The sequence below is a fragment of the Carcharhinus amblyrhynchos genome, chromosome 18 (genome assembly GCF_965287045.1).
Source record: "Carcharhinus amblyrhynchos chromosome 18, sCarAmb.v2.hapA, whole genome shotgun sequence".
NCBI lineage: Eukaryota > Metazoa > Chordata > Chondrichthyes > Carcharhiniformes > Carcharhinidae > Carcharhinus > Carcharhinus amblyrhynchos.
The window spans coordinates 15,389,530-15,411,910 of record NC_137341.1 but is presented as its reverse complement, the minus strand read 5'-3'; the positions used below and the strand labels follow the sequence as shown (position 1 = coordinate 15,411,910).

The following is a 22,381-nucleotide window of genomic DNA, read 5'->3' as shown; positions in this document are numbered from 1 at the left end:
GGGATGGAAATTGGAAGGAAAAAGCAATAAACTTTCCCAGGTCCGAACAAGGGCATGAAGCGGCACTGATACAGCCATTGAAGTAACGAGAAAAGACATGTGGAAGTGGGCCGATTAGCACTGGAACAAGGAATGTTCCACATGCCCACAAAAAGACTGGGGCACAAGCGGGTACGCATTACCACAGCTTTTATTTGCAGGAAATGAGAAAAGCTAAAAGAGAAATTGTTGAGTGAGAGAACAAGTCCAGCTAGGCTTTTCCAGCCTAGAGGGCTGTGGTTGCTCCATCAATGAGTACATTCAAGACTCAGATCAATGGATTCTTAGCTACCAAGGAAATCAAGAGATACAAGAATGGGAAAGTGGTGTTGATGTAGAATTCAGCCACGAATTGAATGACTGAGCAAGCTGGAGGGCCCAAATGGCCTACTCCTGCCCCTATTTCTTACGTCCTGTTTTCAAAGGCTTTCACTGCTATTGGAATATATTTTGAAGTGTTGTAATGTAGCCATTCACGACTGTTTAAAATTGGCTCGGCAAGATCCCATAATGAAAGGATCTGTATTTGTTTATGACGAATGTTGGCCAGGACGCAGTGGAAGACTATCACATTTCACATTTCTTATGTTCTTATGTTCTTATGATCATCCATCTAACAGAGTCAGTGTAACAAAAAACACAGAAAAATACAGCACACGAACAGGGCCTTTGACCTATTGCCCGTGCAATCATGATGCTCTATCTAAACTAAAAAAAAACTTCTGCCCTTACTTGGTCCATATCCCTCTATTCCCTCCCTATTCATGTTCCCATCCAGATGCCCCTTAAATGTTACTAACATACCTACTTCCACTACCTTCTCTGGAGCGCGTTCCAGACGCCCAGTCTCTGCGTGAAAAACTTCCCCCACACATCTCCCTTAAACTTTCCCCCTCTCATCTTGAACTTCTGCCCCCTTGTAATTGACACTTCCACCCTGGAAAAAAGCCTCTGACTATCCACCCTGTCTATGCCTCTCATAATTTTGTAGACCTCTATCAGGTCTCCCCTCAGTCTCAGTCTTTCCAGTGAAAACTATCTTAGTTCATTCAATCACTCTTCATAGCCAAAGCCCTCGAGTCTAGGTAACATCCTGATGAACCTTCTTTGCACTCTCTCCAAAGCTTCCACGTCTTTCTGGTAGCGTGGTGACCAGAACTGCTTGCAGTGCTCCAAATGCAGCCTAACGAAGGTTTTATATAGGTACAACATGATTTGCCAGCATTTCACACAAGACATAAACAGCACCTCTGACAGTACAGCATTCCTCCAGTACCAGCCTAGATTTTGCACTCGCTGACCAGGAACAGGATTTGAACCCATGGCCTTCTGACAGCAAGGCATGAGCACAGCAGGTCCAACAGCTGACACCCTGGAGCGTAGGCTGACTTGTGATTCAACTGTGATTCCCTCAACAATATCTGACATGCCAAAACTCTCAGACTGGTAATGGGTGTTGAGGAGGCTGCTGTCACTCATGAGGCCACAGGCTAGTAACTGTCACTGCTGGAGAAGAACAGGGGGAGGGAAAAAAGCAACAAATTCTCTTTTCAAAGGAGCTCAAATCCAGTCCCTGTGAGACCCATAATTTCAGTGTCAGTACTTAAGCTTTGCAATGCAGAAATGAAATAATGCTGATAATAAAATTGACATTTTGCCTAATTTTCATCTTGGTGCTTAATTACACTAATGATTATTTAATGTTTTATGTCACTTTTTTTTCCCTTTAAGCAAGGGTGATTAAGTTAATAAACTGTTTAGCTCTGACAATTCTTGGAGACAATTGGACCCATATATATAAATCAACATTTGAACATTGGCTCACTGCATTTGAAGCTGAACACAGAATAGAAATATCAAATGCTGCTGATGCTGTACATAAATTAGGTAGAGATAACGTTACTTTGAATTAGATTCATTCTGTCATTTGCTCCGTTAATGTACAAACCTGTTCATCTGAATTGGATGCTGATGATGTTTCGTTCAAAGGGTGCTTCTCGTGATTGCAGTAATTTGAAGTGTTTCCAGTAATTCTCACTGCTTTGATTTTCTGTGGGTTTTTTATTATAGTCAATAGATGGAGGTGGAGGGGAATCGCTCCAGCATATTGTCTCCTTCCAAATTAAAATAGAAAAGTCACTGCAGTTATTTTCCTCACCAGTACGGATTCAGAAAGTTACCTGCCCCATGCCCCACCTTTAAAAATTATACAGGGAGCTTTTACTGAATTGATAAGGGGTATTAATGCTGAAAAGCATTACATACAATGTGCTTCCAGCCACCATGACATTTACTCATAGAGTCATAGAGGTTTACGGCATGGAAACAGGCCCTTTGGCCCAACTTGTCCATACCACCCTTTTCGTTTAAAACCCCTAAGCTTATCCCAGTTGCCCGCATTTGGCCCATATCCCCCTATACCCATCGCACCCATGTAACTATCTAAATACTTTTTAAAAGACAAAATTGTACCCGCCTCTACTACTACCTCTGGCAGTTTGTTCCAGACACTCACCACCCTCTGTCTGAAAAAGTTGCCCCTCTGGACACTTTCATATCTCTCCCCTCTCACTTTAAACCTGTGCCCTCTAGTTTTAGAGTCCCCTACCTTTGGGAAAAGATATTGACCATCTAGCTGATCTGTGCCCCTCATTATTTTATAGGCCACTATAAGGTCATACCTCAGCCTCCTACACTCCAGAGAAAAAAGTCCCAGTCTATCCATCCTCTCCTTACAGCTCAATCCATCAAGTTCCAGTAGCATCCTAGTAAATCTTTTCCGCATTCTTTCTTGTTTAATAATATCCTTTCTATAATAGGGTGACCAGATTTGCACACAGTATTCCAAGTGTGGCCTTAACAATGTCTTGTACAACTTCAACAAGACATTCCAACTCCTGTATTCAATGTTCTGACTGATGAAACCAAGCATGCTGAATGCCTTGTTCACCACTTTGTCGACCTGTGACTCCACTTTCAAGGAGCTATAAACACGTAGCCCTAGATCTCTTTGTTCTGTAACTCTCCCCAGTGCCCTACCATTAACTGAGTAAGTCCCGCCCTGGTTCAAGCTACCAAAATTCATGACCTTGCATTTGTCTAAATTAAATTCCATCTGCCATTCATCAGCCCACTGGCCCAATTGATCAAGATCCCGTTGCAATTGGAGATAACTTTCTTCACTGTCCACTATGCCACCAACCTTAGTGTCATCTGCAAACTTACTAACCATGCCTTCTATATTCTCATCCAAATCATTAATATAAATGACAAATAACAGTGGGTCCAGCACTGATCCCTGAGGCACACCGCTGGTCACAGGCCTCCAGTTTGGAAAACAATTCTCTACAACCACCCTCTGATTTCTGTCAAGAAGCCAATTTTGTATCCATTTAGAAACCTCATCCTGGATCCCATGAAATTTAACCTTATGCAACAACCTACCATGCAGTACTTTGTCAAAGGCCTTGCTAAAGTCCAAGTAGACAACATCAACTGCACTGCCCTCATCTACCTTCTTGGTTACTCCTTCAAAATACTCAATTAAATTTGTGAGACATGATTTTCCACTCACAAAGCCATGCTGACTGTCTTGTTTGGTGCAATGTCAAAAGCTTTGGTGTGATCGTACTCTAAGCAGGCAGTCCTGTGGCGCAGTGGGTAATGCCCCTGCCTCTGAGCCAGCCCCTGAACTTGATGGCTACAACATTGGGAGTCAGCTGTAAATGAACAGTGCTTTAATGCACAAAATAAAGTAAAGCAAAAAACCTGTGGTGGACACAAACAGGCCCCAACTGGGACAAAGGAATATTGGACCCGCTTAGGGGCTTGCTTTACTTAGGGCTCAGCATACAAGCTCCACCTGGTTAGTTAAGTACCAATCCCCAGGGAGCTCATATTCAACAGGTCTTTACAAAGAGGTCAATCAATGATTTCCTCATGTAAGTACTGGGGGTTATCACAATGGCCAAGGAAAGTGCATTTGTAACATGGCCAAACAGGTTGAGTGTCAACTTGAAATCCTTCCAACACACCAATGGCTAGTGGAGGAGTGGAAAAGGTTCCTGGTCAGCCATGCGTGGCATGAAATGGCCCCTCCTCAAGCTATAAGCCCCTGGCAACACACTAGCGACCTGTTCCAGGAATAACTCACTAGGGAAACAAACAAAAGTCTGTGTTAGTGCGTCACTAGGTGTGGGAAAAGGAAAGGAATTGGAATACTATAAGGACCTTATATCATGAATGTACACTTGCATTTGCCTTGTAATTGATACAAATATCCATTAATCTTCTGAGGGCCAATTCAAAACAGTTAGGGATCTTCCTTCTACTTACAGGCAGTTGTAACCCATTATTGCAACATAACCACAGCATCTGCAACATAGAATCACACAGCACAGGAGTGGACCAAGTGCCTCATCATTATCAGCTCTTTGAAATCACCCTTCCTATAAATCTTTCCTTTAAACTATTTATCAACTTCCCTTGTGACAATTAGGATTAAATCTGCTTCTACCGCCGTAGTACAAAATAATCCCAACTATCTAAGGAAAAAAAACACCTTAGACCGAATTGTGGGCTGAGAAGGGGGGATATTTCCTCTGCCTTTCCACAACCCGTGCTACTTTTGTCTAGCCTTTCCACGGACTAAGAAAATAGTGGATGCGGAATGCACATGCACCTCTCCTGAGATTGAGTTGCTATTGTGAAGACCATTCAAAATTTGAATTCCCATTCCCATTGTGATGATGGTAATGCAATTGAGATATATATACTATATATATGTATATATAGTTCTTTATGTTTAAAGGCAATATTTAAAAATTCAGCTTTAGTCCACAGGCAGTGGGTGTGTCAGGTAAACATTTAGCTCAAGGATTGTAAAAGCAAGTTAATTACTCGTTTCAGCTAGGAATTTGTTAATTTGATAGCGCTAATGGACTTTTGTTTAGTTAAGTTCTCCTGGGGTTCTGATTAGAGTGATTGTTAGGGTCATGTGATGATGTGGTTTAGGTGCAGAGTTGGATCTGTAGCGGAGAGAATGTAGGCAGTTGCAGCTGAAACCTGGTTGAGTTTAGAAGGATTTTGTGGGCTCTGAAATTTATTTTTTCTCTGAAAGCTTCATGAATGTCTACACTCATTATAACAAGTATATTTATGGTTGCTAACTGTATTTAAAGTGGCATTTAAGTTTGTAAGAGGAATGTTGCTTATTTGGAACTGAAACAGAGATAAATTCAAAACTAAAACTGTTTCCTTTTCACTTTTAAGTATTGTTCAACTGCTAATAGTTACATTATTTCATTTGTAGTTATATTTAAATTGTGTTATTAAATAAAGTTTGTGTAACTATAATAGATCCCTAATTTGTCATTGGAATTACTTCTGGACCAAAACATCCTATCCTCACATTTTTGCCAAAATAGAAAACATTTTTGAGGTTTAGTCTGGTATAACTTGGGGTTCTAGTCCAGCACCCTAAGACTATGCTATTTTCATCTGCAGATTTTGGAAGCTCACTAGGATTAAGGGTTTGTAACCATTAGGAGGAACCTGGTTTGGAGTCTGAAACATTAACGGTACGTGTCGAATATTGTGACAACTTCAAACTTCACTATTAGATGTTATGATAATGTTGATGAATTTCACCATAGTTACCTGCCCTAAAAAGATTCACTGTTACATTGAACAACATTGTTTAAGCGTTGAGGTGCATGAGAATACTTTCTCCATCGCAAAACGCTATATTGCCTTTAAAACTACAGAAAAACATGCTAGGAAACTGCCGTCATGTCTTTGGATGTGGCTTAAATGTTCAGAGATTTTTCGCTTTGCGCTAATAAGTCCTACTGTGGAAAGTTTAAACCTAAGCACCTGCTCCATTCCATTGAATGACAAGAAATGCTTTGAAATGGAAATGAAACACCATCTGCAATTTTAAAAAAGACCATCAGTTTTATCAGTTTCAAAAGATTCCCTTGTTTATATTTGTATAAGTTGTTACAACTGAATCTATTGTGAATATGTGGCTGAGTTTCAGTTACATAACCATTTACCTCAGCAAAGAGCTAGGTTCACTTTTTGATTGACAGTTTTAAAGGGTTATTAAGGGATTGTCGATCTTGGATGTGAAATATAAGTTTGGGCTTAGAAGAGCTTAATCACTTGGAAGAATTTAATTTTTTAATGATGTTTCAGAATCAGATTTTATAATATGAAATTAAATGATAGCTCTATTTTATTGATTTTTATGGCCAATTCACAGATATCCTAAGGTATATCCATAGTGGAAACTGGGTGAGTAACAATGGAAGATGTATGGGGTGACATGGAGGAGGGAGGGGAGTATGACAGGGAATGGAGAAGGCATGGAGAGTATGAGGGAGCATGGAGCAGAGAATGGGCTATGTGGAAAGTGAGGGGTGAGTATCGGGGGCATATGAATGACGTTGGAAGCTGGGCTGCTGTCCTCACGAACGGAGGTGGGCCTTCTAACCAGCCTGCCTCAGCACCCTCACTCCTCCCGCAGTGCATTGCAGTTTAGAAAACCCAAGCCACTCTCCCCGCATGTCTCTCAGAGACAGAAATACAGTGCCAAAGGAGAGAATGGTAATGGACTGATGTTTCAGAGGCCACGAAACAGCCAATTCAACCAAGACAAAAAGTCTACCAGGACAATAACTTTATGGAAAGAGGTTCCTCCTCTCTCATCAAGATGGATAATGGATCATCCAGAAGCTAATGACGAGGAACTTATAAAATCTAGTCACCTCAACCATGAAACAATAGCCACAGTCCTTCCAGAGATGAGCATAGATCATCAGTGGGAAAGAGGTTATGTGACTAGAATAACCATTTGTGAAATCTTCTGCATTACAACCTGCAGCTGCTGAGCAGGATCTAAAAGAAACCTGCCAAAGGGGCAGCAATACTCCTCCTCCCGTTTCTCTCCCAAGTTATGACCCTATCTCTGTTACAGCCTAAATAGCACCAGCACAGAGATAGAGAATTTCCGTCAAAAGTAACATCAGGTACAAAAGTCATCATCTTTTGGAACAGGACAGATTACTTTTTAAAAGGAAATTGTCTCCAGCATTCATACCCTTACATGTGCTTCAACTCCTGGAACTTCAAGACTACAATGAAGAAACTCTGTCACGAACATGGGTACAAGCAAAGGACTCTTAAACAGTGGACTCTACATTTTTCTTTTTACACTGAACTTGATTTGGCTAAGAAAATAACTTCCTACTGTAAAACTTGTAATTGTGCATATTTGTGTGTCTGGGTCTACATGCTGCAGGGGCCAAGACACAGATTAACCCATTTAAATAGCTTTATATCTTTACTTCATACTCAATAAAAACTAACCTCTTTTTGTTTCAAATCAAGAAAGACTGCCAGACCAGTTTCTTTTCAACCAGCACTTAAATGGTTAAGCAGCTGGAATACCTTGCTATAGTCACAAAAAAAACCCTTGTCACAGTCAGATTTAGAGGCCATAATAGGAGAGTCGTTTTTACCCTTGCTCACTTGGCCTCATCAACACACACATGCGCGTGCACACACGCATACACAAAATAGAACACACACGTGTGCTAACACAAACATACACACATGTGCACACACATGCACATACACACTCACACAGACGTGACTAGAGACAGCTGAGAGACTTCACTGGTGCATTCTGGGAGAAATTGGCCCAGCAACATTTACCAAGAAGTGGGAAACGGAAGATCATCTCCAGTGATAAACAGGAGTTAGTGTATCCGTTAGAGGCAGCTGAGGGACTTTACTGGTGCATTTGGGAAGAAGTTGGCCCAGCAACATCTATTAAGAAGTGGGAGGCAGAAGATCTGGCGTCAAGGAAGTGCACCCACTTGCAGCTCCTTACAGACTGCATTGATAGGTTAGAGCAATTGAATGCATCTCGGCCTTTTGGCTAAGATCAAGTGTAGTATCGACATGCTGCACTTGGTTGAAGTCATTAGGTTCCATTTCAGCTTCATTTGAAGCAATTTTTTAAAGCGGCATCTCGGCCATTTGGCTAAGATGCAAATAAGATCAAGCCCTGGAGGAGGAGCTACACCTACTCCAGTCAGCTTGGATCATGTAGATCAAGCCCAAGACAGGAGGTGAGAGCCCTGTCTTGTCAGCTTGGATCGGGAATGTCCCAACTTGTTGGGACTCTGAATTGGGTTTAATTTGACTTGATTGGATTGGAATAAAGTTTAAAAAAAAATTGAATGCACTTAAGAGCATGAAGATGGTGGAAATTGTCATAGGTAGGAGCTTTAGAGACATGGCCACATCCAAGGTGCAGACAGATAGATGGGTGACCGCTAGAAGGGGCAGGCAGTCAGTGCAGGATTCCCTTGTGGTCATACCCCTCTCTAACAAGTATACCATTTTGGAAACTGTTGGGGGCGGATGGCCTACCAGGGGATAACAGCAGCAGCAGCCAAAGCAGTGGCACCACAGCTAGCTCTGTTGTTACGCAGGGAGGGACAAAGAGCACTAGCGCAATCGTTATAGACTAACTAGTCTACAGTCAGGGGTGCAGATAGACGCTTCTGTGGACGTGAAAGAGACTCCAGGATGGTATGTTGCACCCCCCCCCTCCCCGATGCCAGGGTCCAGGATGTCTCTGAATAGGCAGAAAGCATTCTGAAGGGAGAGGGTGAACAGCTAGAGGTAGTGGTACATATTGGTGCTAACGACATAGGCAGGAAGAGTGATGAGGTCCTGCAGCAGCAGTTTAGGGAGTTAGGTAGAAAGTTAAAAAGCAGGACCTCTAGGGTTGTATTCTCAGGATTACTCCCTGTGCCACATGCCAGTGAGGTTAGAAATAGGGAGATAGTGCAGCTCAACATGTGGTTAAACAGCTGGTGTAGGAGGGAGGGTTTCAGATATTGGGACCATTGGGGTCTTTTCCAGGGCAGGTGGGACCTGTACAGGAAGGATGGGTTGCATCTAAACTGGAAGGGCATAAATATTTCTGGCCCCAATGATTGCTAGTGTCACACGGGAGGATTTAAACTAGTTTAGCGGCGGGGGGGTGGGAACCAAAGCTAAGGGGAATTAACTGAAGGGGAACTAGAGAATAGGGTCAATAAGACTCAGAGAAAGAGCAGGCAGGGTGTGATTGCAAATCAAAGAGGGTCTGGTGGACTGAAGTGCATCTGTTTCAATGTGAGAAGCGTAACAGGTAAGGCAGATGAACTTAGAGCTTGGATTATTACTTGGAACTATGATGTTGTTGCCATTACAGAGACTTGGTTAAAGGAAGGACAGGATTGGCAGCTTAACATCCCAGGATACAGATGTTTCAAGTGGGATAGAAGGGGGTGTAAAAGGGCTGTGGGAGTTGCACTACTGGTTAAAGAGAATATCACAGCTGTACTGCAGTAGGACACCTCGGAGGGCTCATACAGCGAGGCAATATGGGTAGAGCTGAAGAATGGGGGTGTGAATCACAATGTCGGGGGTTTACTATAGGCCACCCAACTGCCAGCAGGAGATAGAGGAACAGATATGTCGGCAGATTTTGGCAAAATGTGAAAGTAACAGGGTTGTTATGGTGGGAGATTTTAACTTCCTCTATATTGACTGGGACTCATTTCGTGTTAGGGGCTTGGATGGGGCAGAGTTTGTAAGGAGCATCCAGGAGGGTTTCTTGAAACAGTATGTAGCTAGTCCAACTAGGGAAGGGGCCATACTGGACCTAGTATTGGGGAATGAGCCCAGCCAGTGGTCGATGTTTCAGTAGGGGAGCAGTTTAAGAACAGTGACCACAACTCAGGAAACTGATGGATAAAGATAAGTGTAGTCCTCAAGTGATGGTGCTAAATTGGAGGAAGGCTAATTACAATATTAGGCAGGAACTGAAGAATGCAAGTCTAGGTTGGAGCAGATGTTTGATAGCACATCAATATTGGCTTTCAAGTGTAAGTTGATGGGGATTCAGGACAAGCACGTTCCTGTAAGGATGAAGGATAAGTATGGCAACTTTTGGGAACCTTGGATAACGAAAGATATTGTGAGCCTAGTCAAAAGGAAAGAGGAAGCATTTGTCAAGGGTAAGAGGTTGGGAACACAAGAAGCAAGTGTGGAATACGAGGAAAGTAGAAAGAAACTTAAGGAGTAAGTAGGACTAAAAGGAGTCACGAAAAAGCATTGGCCAGCAGGGTTAAGGGAAATGGTTTTGTGAAGGGGAGGTCGTGTCTCACTAACTTTAAGGAAGTGACGAAGATGATTGATGAGGGTAGGGCAGTGGATGGTTGTCTACATGGACTTCAATAAAGCCTTTGACAAGGTCCCTCATGGCATACTGGTGCAGTTGGTGAAGTCGCATGGGATCAGAGGTGAACTGGCAAGGTGGATACAGAACTGGCTCGGTCATAAAAGATGCGGAGACGCTGGCGTTGGACTGGGGTAAGCACAGTAAGAAGTCTCACAGCACCAGGTTGTACCTGATGAAGGAGCAGCACTCTGAAATCTCGTGGCTTGTGCTACCAAATAAACCTGTTGGACTTTAACCTGGTGTTGTGAAACTTCTCACTCGGTCATAGAAGACAGAAGGTAGCAGTGGAAGGGTGCGTTTCTGAATGGAGGGCTGTGACAAGTGGTGTTCCTCAGGGATCAGTGCTGGGACCTTTGCTGTTTGTAATATATATAAATGATTTGGAGAAAAATGTAACTCGCTTGATTAGTAAGTTTACAGATGACACAAATGTTGGCGGATTTGCGGATAGCTATGAGGAGCATCAGAGAATATAGTAGGATATACATCGATTGGAGACTTGGGCGGAGAGATGAAAGATGGAGATTAATCCAGACAAATGTGAGGTAATGCATTTTGGAAGGTCTAATACAGATAGGAAATATACAGTAAATGGCAGAACCCTTAAGAGTATTGATAGACAGAGTGATCTGGGTGTACAGGTACAAATGTCACTGAAAGTAGCAAAGCAGATGGAGAAGATAGTCAAGAAGGCATATGGCATGCTTGCCTTCATCGGCCAGGGCAATGAGTTTAAAAATTGGCAAGTCATGTTGCAGCTTTATAGAGGCTACACTTGGAATATAGTGTTCAGTTCTGGTTGCCACACTACCAGAAGGATTGGGAGGCTTCTGAGAGGGTACAGAAAAGATTTACCAGGATGTTGCCTGGTATGGAGAGCATTATCTATGAGGAGAGGTTGGAGAAACTTGGTTTGTTCTCTCTGGAACGATGGAGGTTGAGGGGTGACCTGATAGAAGTTTCCAAGATTCTGAGGGCATGGACAGAGTGGACAGTCAGAAGCTTTTTCCCAGGGTGGAAGAGTCAATTACTAGGGGACACAGGTTTTAAGGTGTGAGGGGCAAGGTTTAAAGGAGATGTACGAGGCAAGTTTTTTATACAGAGGGTGGTGGGGTGCCTGGAACTCGCTGCCAGAGGAGATTGTGAAAGCAGATACAATAATGACTTTTAAGGGGCTTCTGGATAAATACGTGAATAGGATGAGAATGGAGGGATATGGTCCCCAAAACAGTAGAGGGTTTTAGTTCAGTCGGGCAGAATGGTCGGTGCAGGCTTGGAGGGCTGAAGGGCCTGTTCTTGTGCTGTCATTTTCTTTGTTCTAAAACAGAACATGCACACATGCCACACAAAACAGAACACACACACACACACACACACACACACACACACACACAAGTTTAAAATGAATCCAATGAAAGTCATGTCTCACTGTGTACAAAGAAATTGCATCTGCCACTATTAGCTACTTTGTCTTTGAAGATTTGCACTTTGATGTTAATGAGGCGGAATTAATGCTTTGCTTATGTACACTTACAGGAATGTGTGCCCTCACATGCTAAGATTAATCATGTGCTTGCATATGTTCTATATTAGCTGGTGTGTTAAATCCATTTGTAGCTGCTGCTTACACAATGCTGATTAAGGACAATGACTGAGTTTTGTCAGCGATGGAATAATTAACCTGAACGTATTAATACCAGGAATAGGAATGACCACAATGATTCTCACAACTCACTCTTCAGTGTTGATAGTTAAGTGTGTGTTGATATTCCAGTATATCCATATTTCTTCACATTGAGATGATGATGGCTTAGTGGTATTAAACTATTCATCCTGAAACTCAGCTAATGTTATGGGGAGCCAGGTTTGAATCCTGCCAAGACAGGCGGTGGAATTTGAATTCACGAAAAGAAATTTGCTTTTAGTAATCTACTGATAACCATGAAATCATGTCGATTGCCGGAAAAACCCACCTGGTTCACTAATGTCCTTTAGGGAAGGAAATCTGCCATCCTTACCTGGACTGGCCTACATGTGACTCCAGACCAACAATGTGGTTGACTCTGAACAGCCTGTGGGCAGTTAGAAATGGGCAATAAATATTGATGTGGAGATGCCAGCGTTGGACTGGGGTAAGCACACAGTAAGAAGTCTCACAACACCAGGTTAAAGTCCTACAGGTTTACTTGGCAGCACTAGTTTTTGAAGTCTCACTTCTTCATCAGGTGAGTGAACACTTGTGTTCACAAACAGGGCATGTACAGACACAAACTCAATTTACAAGATAAGCGTTGGAATGCGAGTCTTTACATGTAATCAAGTCTTAAAGGAGTGAGTGGAAAGAGTGTTAAGCACAGGTTAAAGAGATGTGTATTGTCTCCAGCCAGAACAGTTAGTGAGATTTTGCAAGCCCAGGCAAGTCGTGAGGGTTACAGATAGTGTGACATGAACCCAAGATCCATATGTGATAGAACCCAAGATGGGTCGTGAGTCATGAAGGCCACCTTGGAAAACGCTTACCGGAAGATCAGAGGCTGAATGCCCATGACTGCTGAAGTGTTCCCCAACAGGAAGAGAACACTCCTGCCTGGTAATTGTTGAGTGATGTTCATTCATCCGTTATCATAGAGTGTACCATGCCTTGGGACATCCTTTCCTGCAGCGTATCAGGTAGACAACGTTGGCCAAGTCTCAAGAATATGGACCGCGTACTTGGTGGATGGTGTTCTTACATGAGAACACAGAATCACTGAGCGGAGACTGATAACCAAGTTCCGCACACATGAGGACAGCCTCAGCTGGGATCTTGGTTTCATGTCACACTATCTGTAACTCCTGGGCTTACAAAATCTCACTAACTGTCCTGGCTGGAGATGATACACATCTCTTTAACCTGTGCTTTACACTCTCTCCACTCATATTGTCTATACTTTTAAGAATTGATTACCTGTAAAGACTCACGTTCCAACCGTTATCTTGTAAATTGAGTTTGTGTCTGTATGTGCCCTGTTTGTGAACACAACACCGCACTCACCTGACGAAGGAGCGAGACTCCAAAAGCTTGTGCTGCCAAATAAACCTGTTGGACTTTAACCTGGTGTTGTAAGACTTTTTACAATAAATATGGCCAGCCCACGTAGCCCATGTCCAATGAATGAATGAATTTTAAAAATTGGGTGAGCAATAATGGGATTCTCCAGCTAGTCCCACTGGCAGGGCACCCTGCCCAAGGGTTTCCTGTTGGTGTGGGGTGACATCAATGGGAATTTCCAGCCATTAGCAAATAATGGGCCAGCAGGAAACACGCGGCTGGGAGGCAAGAGGATCTTGCCCCATTTGTATAGCTGGGAAATATTTACATGTCCAACTGAACAAGGTTTCCAGGTACAAATTGGTTAAGGTTTACTTGGACAAGTGAACTAAGTGGAAAGCTCACCCAGAGAGCTGGCCTGCAGGGCTTTCTACACAATAAAGTTCTATGATTAAGGACTTTCTATGAAGGTAATTCTATGATTAAGGAACTTCTAAAATGATGGGCGATAAGAGGTCCAGACTTACTTTGTCATTAGGCAGAGGTCAGGGACCACAAGTCCTGACAGGCCTTAGGAGTTTCAGAGCATGTGCAGATCAGGAGCAGGAGTATATACAGTCCAATGTTTGAAACTATTTGGTCCAGGAATAAGGACAAAATTATTGTGTATACACCGATAACCCAAGAAACCTAATCATTGGTCCTTGGAGCGAGGCACGATAATCAAAGATTCCCAGGACACAGGGCAGCGAGAGACCTGAGGGAGAGATTCCAAAAAAGGGAATCCAGCGAGGGAACGCAGGGAGAGGGGACGGGGAGGTCCCAGAGAGAGAGAGAGAGAAACCAAGGAAGGAGACAGCATGGTGGCACAGTGGTTGGCACTGCTGCCTCACAGCACCAGGGACCTGGGTTTGATTCTGGCCTTGGGTCACTGTCTGTGTGGAGTCTGCATGTTCCCCCGTGCCTGCATGGGTTTCCTCCGGGTGCTCCGGTTTTGTCCCACAGTCCAAAGATGTGCAGGTTAAGTGGATTGGCCATGCTAAATTGTCCCTTAATGTTAGGGGGACTAGCTCAGGTAAGTGCATGGGGTTATGGGGATAGGGCACGGGTGGGATTGTGGTCAGTGCAGATGCGATGGGCCAAATAGCCTCTTTCTGCACTGTAGGATTCTATGATCTATGAGACCAGTGGGAGGAGGAGACAACCAGTGGGAGGAGGAACCACTGGGGAGAGGAACAAAGAAAAAGCCTCCAGGCAATAAAAGCACTGGGGTTGGCAAGCTTCAAGTAGCAAAGGTTTGGGAGAAGTTCATAGAATCTAAATACAGAAAGAGGCCATTCAGCCCATCAAGTCTGCATTGACAACAATCTCAGCCAGGTCCTATCTCCTTAACCCCACACATTTACCCTCCTAGTCCCCTGACACTGAGGCAATTTATCATGGCCAATCCACCTAACCCGCACATCTTGTAGCATAACTATAAGGTTCATGGTGGGAGATGTAGGAGAGATGTCCGAGGTAGGTTCTTTACTCAGAGAATGGTTGGGGTGTGGAATGAACTCCCTCCTGTGATGGTGGAGTCGGACACTTTAGGAACTTTCAAGCGGTTATTGGGCAGCACATGGAGCACACCAGAATGATAGGGAAAGGGATAGCTTGATCGTGGTTTCGGACAAAGCTCGGCACAATATCGAGGGCCGAAGGGCACGTGCTGTGCTAAACTGTTCTATGTTCTATCTTTGGAGTGTGGGAGGAAACCGGGGCACCCGAAGGAAACCCACGCAGATTAGGGGAGAACGTGCAAACTCCACACATAGTGACCCAAGGCCGGAATTGAACCTGGGTCCCTGGTGCAGTGAGGCAGCAGTGCTGACCACTGTGCCACCATTGTGGAGACCTAAAAAGACAGCAGAATGTTGGTGACACCGTGATGCATGCCACTGGAGCAAAGATAACCTGCAGTATTCTGCCTAGCAAGGTTAAAGAGCTGCAGCTTTTCTTGTGAGTTGGTGGAGTGCAGACTCAGGATACCAGGAGAGGAGCCTGAAACCCTGGAAACTGAACAGTCATTGAGGTAGACCCTACCAAGGCAACATTTGGCAGGAAATCAGAGGTTAGGGCTGGAATTCTCCAAACTCCCTCCACGGCTTGGATTCTCCAATCCTGCTGCAGTGAACAATGAATTGGCTGAGCGCCAAGTTTTCCGTTCATGCTGGCAGCAATGGCAGGATGAACAAGACCGGAGAATCCCAGCCTCAGTATTCAAAGGTGAAGGGCATGACCTTACCAGCCATTCATGCCACACTCCTGCTGCAGCAAAGTCTTTGGTGCCCAGCAAAATCTCCATTCACTGCAGTAGGATGGGAAAATCCCGCTGGAATGAATGGCCGTAACATTTGAGTCAAATACTTTAATCAAAGAACAAAACGGCACAGGAACAGGCCCTTCGGCCCTTCAAGCCTGCACCGATCATGTGTTCCTAACTAGACTATCCGTTTGTATCCCTCTATTCCCAGTCTGTTCATGTGGCTATCTAGATAAGTCTTAAATGATCCTAACATGTCTGCCTCAACCACCTTGCTTGGTAGTGCATTCCAAGTCCCCACCACCCTGTGTAAAATATGTCCCCCGCATATCTGTATTGAACTTTGCCCCCCTTACCTTGAACTTGTGACCCCTTGTGTTTGTCAACTCCAACCTGGGAAAAAACTTCCTACTGTTCACCCTATCAATGCCCTTCATAACTTTATAAACTTCTATTAGGTCGCCCCTCAACCTCCGTCTTTCCAGGGAGAACAACCCCAGTTTACTCAATCTCACCTTATAGCTAATACCTTCCATACCAGGTAACATCCTGGTAAATCTTTTCTGCACTGTCTCCAAAGCCTCCGTGTCCTTCTGGTAGCGTGATGACCAGAACTGGACGCAGTATTCCAAATATGGCCTAACCAACATTCTATATAACTGCAACATCATTTGCCAACTTTTATACTCTACACCTTTCCAGTAAAGGCAAGCATGCCATGTGCCTTCTTCACCACCTTTCCACCTGTGCTGCCACCTTTAAGGACCTGTGGACTTGCACACCCAGAACCCTTTGTGTGTCTATACTCCTGATGGTTCTGCCATTTATTGTATAGCCCTCCCCACCCCACCCTGGTGAAACAGAGTTTCAATGAAATTGGATGATTTACAGTGTTTACTGATATCTGTGTAGGTTACTGAGAAATCCGTGGGATCTGATTTGGTCATGTTTTCTATTTAACATGTATGATCAATTACCAGCTGATAGTAGAGCTCCTAACAGGTCAATCACACCAATATGAGTATTATTGGATAGACTCTGGGGAGGTGATGGCCTAGTAGTATTATCGCTCAACTTTAATCCAGAAACTCAGCTGATGTTCTGTGGACCCAGGTTCAAATCCAGCCACAGCAAATGGTGGAATTTGAATTCAATAAAAAAAAATCTGGAATTAAGAATCTACTATTGACTATAAAACCCATTGTCGATTGTTAGAAAAACCTATCTGATTCAGTAATGTCCTCTAGGGAAGGAAATCTGCCCTCCTTACCTCATCTGGCCTACATGTGATTCCAGAGCCACAGCATTTGGTTGACTCTCAACTGCCCTCTGAACAAGGGCAACGAGAGATGGGCAATAAATGCTGGACAGCCAGTGACAGCCATGTCCCACAAATGAATTAAAAAAACTCTGGGGCAAAGGGAGTATTCTATTTGTCTACATCAATCGAGCATGTCTGTTCCTCTGAAATGGTTGTATCTTTGGATGACACTATGTGATTCAGGCAATCAAAACAGTAACCAGCAATTGGAGGGAAGTGGAGACTGTTGGATGGACTTAAAATCCAAACTCTTTACCACCATTCACTCTCCCCTTCCAAATGAATTTAGTGGTGGAAGGGGCATGCAACATTAAGAAATATGAAAGTGTTTGTATTCTCTCTGGAAATATCAGAACAGTCTGCCCAAATAGGTCACATTTGTCAAACAAATCCCAGTATGTTTTTCCGAATAATCGCACAAAGTCCCTTCTGAATTGTTGGATGTAATAAATTGCTTTCCAAATGCTCCAGTGTGTTCTGTTTGAGCTGGTTGCTTGGCCAAAGAACCCTTAGATATTATTTAGCTTCATGGTAGAAATTAATAAGGTTACAGTACAACATTAATAAATAATGATAGTCATTTTCAATTCCTGGAGAGATGATAATTGCCTTCTTGTGAATTATGGCCCCAGTTTAGACCCACACAACTGAGAGAAGGCTTCTTTGCAATAGTTAGCTCTCTCATGTGGCCACATTACAACTCATTCCTCCCACACAGTTCTAGAAATGCAATATTATTTTGTGATTTAAGCATCTACAATAGTCCACATTTTCCTGCCGTGGGACCACAAGGTTTAACTTAACCGGTCCCTGTTTGGATATGGGATCTCCAAAGGACTCTCAACCATGCGCTATAAGCCTTCCAACCCCACCCCAGCCTCCTGCCAGCTGGGGAATCTGTATAGTAAAGCAGCTACATTTACCAAATGACCCCCCAAACTGAAGAAGTTACCAAACAAGGTTTCATTTGTTGGAACTTTTGAACACAAATGAGAATCAAAATAAATTCAACATAAGTCACCAGGCAAATTAGAGTTGGTATGAATCATTGAAAAGACAGGATGTGCCCAGGAGACGGAGTAATACCTGCTCTCGACAGAGATCACATTGTAATCACAATGTGATATGACACTAGGTGGTCAATTAAGATCCATTCAGTTGAAACATGTCTACTGATCGGGTTTGCACTGCATGGAGCTGGGAATGTATCCAGCGCCAGATCCAATGGAGACCCAATGAAAGAGGGGTGTTTAAAAATGGAAGAGGCTGACTGCTGCCAGGACTTGGGGGGGAGGCTGAGGGAGTTGCCTGGAAGGATTCCAAGAACTGTTCCTGTTCTACCTCAGTCATGGCCTCTGTCCCTGTGATTGTGGAAGTTGGGAAGGCAGGTCAGGTGGGCACTCTGTGCCGTGCTTATCTGATAAGTGCCTGGTAGTCCTGCTGGAGGAGGTCAGTGGTCGGCAGCACATTCTCATGCCCAGGGACAGCAAGAGAAGACCGCTCCACCTGACCAAGAAGACCTGGGCAGAGGTCACCGCCCAAGTCAGTTGCCATGATGTGGTTTCAGTCACTTCATAGGTTCAAAGATCATCTACGACTGGCAAAAGTGCAGAGATAGCATGGGCCTGTGCAGAGAAGGATAAACACAGTAAAAAGTCTGACAACACCAGGTTTAAGTCCAACCGATTTATTTGACAGTAAACTCACTAGCTTTCGGGTTTGTCCCTTCGTCAGGTGAATGGAGAGTTCTGGCCTCAGACAGAGCATATAAAGCACAGACAGTTTACAGATTACTGATTAGAATGCGAATCTTTACATCTAACCTGCTGTTCAAGTCCTAAAGTGGCCAACAATGTGTGTGGAAGGTGCACTGATCACAGGTTAAAGAGATGTATATTGTCTCCAGACAGTATGGTAAGTGAGGTTTTGCAAACCCAGGCAAGTCAGGGGGGTTACAGATAGTGCGACATGAACCCAAGATCCCTGTTCAGACCGTCCTCATGTGCGCGGAACTTGGTTATCAGTCTCTGCTCAGTGACTCTGCGCCGTCGTGTGTCGTGAAGGCCGCCTTGGAGAATGCTTACCCGAAGGTCAGAGGCTGAATGCATTCGGGTAAGCATTCTCCAAGGAGGCCTTCACGACACATGACAGTGCAGAGTCGCTGAGCAGAGACTGATAGCCAAGTTCCGCACACATTACGACGGTCTCAACAGGGATCTTGGGTTCATGTCGCACTATCTGTAACCCCCCTGACTTGCCTGGGTTTGCAAAACCTCACTTACCATACTGTCTGGAGACAATATACATCTCTTTAACCTGTGATCAGTGCTCCTTCCACTCACATTGTCGGCCACTTTAGGACTTGAACAGCAGGTTAGGTGTAAAGATTCACATTCTAATCAGTAATCTGTAAACTGTCTATGCTTTATATGCTCTGTCTGAGGCCAGAACTCTCCATTCACCTGACGAAGGGACAAATCCGAAAGCTAGTGAGTTTACTATCAAATAAATCAGTTGGACTTAAACCTGGTGTTGTCAGACTTTTTACTGTGTTTACCCCAGTCCAACGCCGGCATATCCACATCAGAGAAGGATAGTCAAGTTCCCGTTCCTCTGTGTACTCAGGGATCTGAGTGTGTATGCCAACTGGCACTGAAATGTCAACACAGTAGGCCTCGGTGCATTGGGGGGGGTGGTTTGTATCATGGTGAAATGGACCACTGAATTGAGGGGCTTCAAAGGACATCATGATGTAGATGGAGCAGTGAAGGTGGAATGGACCTTCAGCGAGATGGAGCTCTAATGAGGCTTTCTATTGCTTCACGGTGGAGCGCTGCAGACCTGGTGTGGTGCAGGGGAAGTGGGGGGTCCCAAGTCTGCTTGTGCTAACATAGTATGAAGATGACACATTGGAGCTGGAGTGCCATTGGCCATCTCACTCCTCTAGTCAGGGGTCTCAGATGAAGATAAGACTGAAGGTCCCAGATGCATGTGCCATATATGGGAAACGTTACAGGTGATCTGTTGCAGCCAGAGTGTCCATTGAATTTCCATTGAAGATTTCACCTTGACGTAGTTCTCCATTGTCCCCTCAGCCCTCTTAGCATGCATAATGACTATGGTGATTGAACTCACTGATCTTCCATCTTCCTACCCAATCTGCAGGAGCCACAGGTGAGCCTGAAAACCCCCAGTTAAACCCTAGGAAGACATCACTCCTGTACCAACGTCACATTGTCTCTTGGAACCAGACACAAATGCAGATATTCACACATCATGGGCTGTAGATCATCAATTCTGCAAATTAGTACAAAGTTGTGAGGGCACATCACATGGGGAGGTGATGGCCTTGTGGTATCATCACTAGACTATTAATCCAGAAATTATCTGGCATCAGTTTCAGGAATAAGGTTCTCCCTTTTTTGGGTAGAATTCCAGTCCTTTTTCTTTCTAACACTTACCTGATCCTTTGCAAGCAGAAATTTCCACATATAACAGGGATCTGCCCATGCAATCTTCTGCACGATAGCATACTTCTTGCTAAAACCTTCTCAAATCTCAGTTTGCATCGGTCATTGGGGCGTAGATCTGTCAGAACCACTTTGACTATTGCACAATATTGGCAATTCTGGCCATTCAGTCATCTGGAAGTGAAAGAAAGCACAACAGCATGTTCAAAGTGTTTTCTGATCAGACTGAAGTCCAGCTCTGACTCAACTTGCTGACTACCTCCTCTCTCCAGCTCTTCATGTGTTTTCTCCAGGTGCTCCGGTTTCCCTCCACAGTCTGAAAGACGTGCTGGTTAAGTGCTTCGGCAATGTTAAATTCTCCCTCAGTGTACCCGAACAGGCGCCGGAGTGTGGCAACTAGGGGATTTTCACAGTAACTTAAACTTTCTTTCCTCTGTGTCCACCACATGGCCTCTGTATTTTAACTTCCTTCCTGTTGCTACTGTTTCCAGGTCAAGGCTCACCAGGTAACATGGACCGACATTACCTATTATCCAAAAAAGTGAAATTGAGGCCTTTACATTTGATACTAACTCCTTAAAGTAGGCATTCAGAGACCCATTCTCCCTTTTCCAATCCAGCAGCTTGATGCTAATCACTGGCTGGGGAAAGCAAGAAATTGTCCAAACCTACACATAAAAATCATCTTCAACAATGTTTAAAAACAATTACCGATTCTCCAAACAGTTTGAAATAATTACAAATTTTCCAAACAGTTACTTCTGAGTCAAAGGCCATCCCTCATGTGCAACAGAACAATCAGCTGCTGGAGGAAAAACAAATATTTCCTGTGAATGTGAACTTTGACATTTTGGTCTCCAGATGACTAATGAATCTTCTTACCATTGTAACGTACCAACGGAAATCAAATTCACTTATCGCCTTGCCCTCCCGTCCCTCTGTCACGTAAAGGCTACATTTCCTGGGTGGTTATAATTGCTCAGCTAAACTGGGTTATAGTGTCCTGAAAATGGCATTGGGACATTGGCATTCTGGCCATTATCACCTTGATAGATGCCATTCGGCAGCCAGTGGGTATGTCTGACACGCCACTTTTAACTGGAAAATTGGGGTCCCACAAAGCACACAAAGAAAGTTCCTCCTGTCCCATGCAGCTTGTCACCAGCCCTTATGTACTTACCCCCTTGTACTCCCTCTCCCACCTAGCCTTAAACTGTCAGCCATGTGTGGTAGCCCTCTCACCACTGCAGTCCTGGATTGTCAGCCTTGTATAGTTTCCCCTCAGCCCCCCAACGCCCACAAACCTTAAGTAGACCTGGACTATTTCCTGCCCCCCCTCATCAATGATCAGCACCACAGCAATAGACTGGCACAAGGGAGACCCAAGCCATAATAGAATCAAAGAACCCCACAGTGCAGAAAGAGGCCCTTCGGCCCATCGAGTCTGCACCGACCACAATCTCACCCAGGCCCCATACATGTTACCCGCTAATCCCTCAAACCTAAGCATCCTAGTACACTAAGGGGCAATTTTAACGTGGCCAATCAACCTAACCTTTGGACTGTGGGAGGAAACCAGAGCACCCGGAGGAAACCCACGCAGACACAGGAGAATGTGCAAACTCCACACAGACAATGACCCGAGCCAGGAATTGAATCCAGGTCCCTGGAGCTGTGAAGCAGCAATGCTAACCACTGTGCTACCATGCAGCCTGGCCTCACAATGGCAACGGGTGAGCGGATGATGGGCAATTTTGAGCCAAAGATTAAATCTGGACCAAGGTACTACTATATCATGGGGAGATGGACTGGAAGTTACTAAAAACAATGGGCTGAATCTTCCTGATATAGAAGATTCTCGGAGGTCAGGACCACTTACAGTTCCATAACCAATCCAACAGAGCAGCCC

General features: G+C 44.2%; 1 protein-coding gene and 1 non-coding gene across 2 annotated transcripts in view; one reads left to right on the top strand and one right to left on the bottom strand.

The window, feature by feature from the left end:
- Nucleotides 1-20,633, bottom strand: part of LOC145354870 (complement C1q tumor necrosis factor-related protein 1-like) — a 78,157-nt gene extending 57,524 nt beyond the window's left edge. Inside the window, exons 1-2 of the mRNA XM_080206425.1 lie at nt 20,464-20,633; nt 1,988-2,153 (exon numbers count right to left, since the gene is read on the bottom strand). The gene's annotated coding sequence lies outside the window, so the exon portion shown is untranslated. The remainder of the gene's footprint in view (nt 1-1,987; nt 2,154-20,463) is intronic.
- LOC145355198 (U2 spliceosomal RNA) lies at nt 7,965-8,156 on the top strand. The gene has a single exon (XR_013888934.1). It is a non-coding gene; the product is annotated as a U2 spliceosomal RNA (small nuclear RNA).
- Nucleotides 20,634-22,381: the final 1,748 nt, after the last annotated feature.